The sequence below is a fragment of the Urocitellus parryii genome, chromosome 4 (assembly GCF_045843805.1).
Source record: "Urocitellus parryii isolate mUroPar1 chromosome 4, mUroPar1.hap1, whole genome shotgun sequence".
NCBI classification, from domain to species: domain Eukaryota; kingdom Metazoa; phylum Chordata; class Mammalia; order Rodentia; family Sciuridae; genus Urocitellus; species Urocitellus parryii.
This window is the reverse complement of record NC_135534.1, coordinates 109,611,194-109,614,903: the sequence shown is the minus strand read 5'-3', so window position 1 is coordinate 109,614,903 and position 3,710 is coordinate 109,611,194.

Sequence of the window (3,710 nt, the reverse complement as noted above, 5' to 3'; positions counted from 1 at the left end):
ACCGCTGAGCCACAACCCCAACCCATGCAGTGCCATATACTTTCAACCAGACAAAATTTATTTTAAAATTTCCCTTTGGATGTACTACAGAAGGTGTGGTTGAAAAATGACACATTTCAAATTGAATAATGGACATCTTTAAATCTTGTATTTCTCTGTGGCTGAATGCATATTTATTTTTGAGATTGTACCAAAATTGAAATGTGAGGCCCTGCCTTAAAGTGAGGTGTAGGTGCAATAACCATCTCTCTCTCTCCACCAGCCTTGGCATTGTAAAAGGCCTGGGGTGGGTATCTTTCCCATTTTTACAAACCAAGAAAGAGTCTTTTGTTCCTACCGGCAGAGGTTAACACCACAGTTGGTGATGGAGTCAAGATTAGAATGAGCCCAAACGCTCAATGCACAAAGCCAAATGAGTACGGCTGTCCATTTTGGACATTTGATGCAGAGTAGCACATATTTTTACATTTTTCAGTTTATTCATGGCTAACCAATATGCCAATATAGCTGCAAAAGAGGTTGCCTCTGGGTTCTACTAAAATGCATTATTATCATGGGCTGCTTTGGAGGTAGTGAGATTCCCAGCTCTTGGATTGCTCAAGAAGAGATTTTACTGGCATGATTCGGGTTTACTGCAGAGGTGATTCACGAGTAGGTGGAGGTAGGGACAGGGGGTTGCAGTCAATTATTTCTATCTTTCCTTCGGACACCCCCCAGCAGAGGGGCCAAGCCCACTGGCACATCTCTGCCGCCCACCCTGGGGGAGGCACTATGGATTGCACATTTGTTTCCCTACCTTTTCATTTGTGGCAGCCGGCAGCTGGTTGTTGGGTAGCTACAGCTTAATTTGAACAACTGGGCTCTGGTTTCCCAAGGAAAACAGCCATCCATCCATCAGTATTCTCTTCAGTCCCCCGGCAGCTGCTCACTCCGGGCCAGCTCAACCTGCACTGACCTCATCTTCTCACACAGAGCAGAGGAGGATTTGGAAAAAATTAGTTATATTAGTGACTCCCAGAAACACTCCGTTTACTTGTGATATGACAAATATTTCAGCCATTAGGATCTCTCTGTCTCTTATCATCTTAAATGCACTCACTTACATTCCAAATCACTACTTAATTTAAAAGCCTATTTGTTGAGATTGTGACAGGCCCAGGGAAAAGGAAAGACAGACACTCACTCGGCTCTGGCTGGAATAGAATCAGACTTGAAACTTTGATTGAATCTTCCTCCCCAAGACTTATGCCCAGTCAGGCACCATGTAAACACTTAGGAGGCAACAGACTTAAAGGGCACCCCACACTGTAGAGATTTATAAGCTCTACCTTGAAGTAGCCATGTGGCATGGTGACCTGGGGCAAATGATTTATTGCTGGATGTCCCCATGCACCCTGACCCCTGGATACAGTGACTCACTCAGTGAACATTTATTGAACTCCTACTAGATACTAGGTAGTGTGATAGATTCTGAGGGTATGCAGATGAATGAGCCATTTGCCTGTCTGTCCTTAAAGTTATTCTCAGTTTATTATTAGTAACATTTATCAAGCACTTACTTTGTGTCAAACTATGTTAAATATTATACAGACTTTTTCCTTTGAATTCCCACCATAATCATATGAATTAAGCTACATTTTATTCCCATTTTAAAATGAGGATATTAAACACTAGATAGCATTGCTTCCTCATATGAAAATTCCTCTAGTGTAATTTGCAAATGGGAAGTTCCCAGGACAGATCACGTCCAATAGATGTGTGTGTTGTGTGGTCAGGATATTAACATGCTGTTGGATTGTAACAGGGAAAATATTATCCTTAGTGGCAAGAGGTGAGGGCTGATAGAATTCATGGGGAGTGTCACCATTGCCCACCTAGCACACAGAGACCACAATATTTAAACTACATTATAATTCTGCTTTTTCTTTATTTAGGATTCATTTGTTCCTTGTGAGATTTTGGCAAACTTTTTGTCCCCCAAGTTTTAGCATTTTTTTTTTCAGCTGTGTTAAAAGGAAGCAAGGAAGAAAAAACTTCCTACCTTGGATAGATTTAAAAAAAAAAATAATCAGTTAAGCTTAATTTAATGCAGTGGTATAAGCCTACAATCCCAGTGACTGTGGAGGTAAAGGCAGGAGGATCGAAAGTGGCAATTTAGCAAGACCCTGTTTCCAAATAAGAAATAAAAAGGACTGCTGATGTAGCTCAGAAGTAGAGCATTCCTGAGTTCAATCACCAGTACCACAAAAAATAAAAAGAATTAATTAATTTTGTGACAAGTTATAATTGTATGTAATTATGTAGCGTTCAATGACATGTCTAGATCATGTGGAAAGATTAAATCAATCTAACTAATATATCTACTTCCTTAAATTCTTATGATTTATTCTTTCTCTCCACCCCTCTCTTTTCTGGTCTTGGAAATTGAACCCAGGGGCACTTTATCACTGAGCTACATCCCGAGTCCTTTTTATTTTATTTTATTTTTATTTTGAAACAGGGTTGCTAAATTGCCCAGGCTGGTCTTGAATTTATGATCCCCCTGCCTCAGCCCTTGGAGTGGCTGGGATTTCAAGGGAGCCTGGCTTATTCTTCCTCTCTTAACTGCAACTTTGTACTCTTTATCTCCCAATAGTTTTTAAATAATAAAATGAATATGAAGATTAGCAATTAGAGGGCGGGGTTGTGGCTCAGTGGTAAAGCGCTCACCTAGCACGTGTGAGGCCCTGGGTTTGATCCTCAGCACCACATAAAAATAAGTAAATAAAATATATATATTTAAAAAATTACATTTAAAAAAATTAGCAATTGGACTAACCAATTAAATTTAAATTTCTCTTCAGCTTTATTTGTCTTTGGAATATAATCCTCCATTTCTGGGGTCTGGTCTAAAGTCACTTGAAGTCAGGCATAATGAAACATACCTGTAATCCCAGAGACACAGGAAATTGAGGCAGAAAGGTTGCAAGTTCTAGGCCTGCCTGGGCAATTAGACCCTCAGTAACTTGGCAAGGCCCTGTCTCAAAATTTAAAAAGCCTGGGGATGTAGCTCAGTAGTGAAGTGCTCCTGGATTTAATCTCCAGCATCAAAAAATACAAATGCAAAACATTAAAAATAGGGCTGAGGTTGTGGCTCAGTGGTAGAGCGCTTGCCTAGCATGTGTGAGGCCCTGGGTTCGATCCTCAGCACCACATAATGATAAATAAAGGTATTGTGTCCATCTACAACTAAAAAATTTTAAAAAATAAAATAAAAAATAAATTCACTTGAAATAATTATTTATTTTTAATTGTATATTTTAAAATGTATATTTAATTGTTTTATACATTAAATTCATTCTTTTTAGTTTTTGTTTTTAGGGATTACTCTTATTTATTATAATTTGTGAATATATAAAACATTTATGTTTCCAACATCAAAATCTTATAGGTATATATAAAGAAACCTTGCTTCCAATAATGTTCCTGCCAGTCCTTCCCTATTTTAATTAGTTTTGGAGAGGGGTACCAGAGATTGAACTCAGGGGCCACTTGACCATTGAGCCACATCCCATCCCTGTTTTGTATTTTATTTAAATACAGGGTCTCACTGAATTTCTTACTGCTTCGCTTTTTGCTGAGGCTGGCTTTGAACTCATGATCCACCTGCCTCAGCCTCCCTAGCTGCTGGGATTACAGGCATGTGCCACCATGCCTAGCCTGATTAGTTT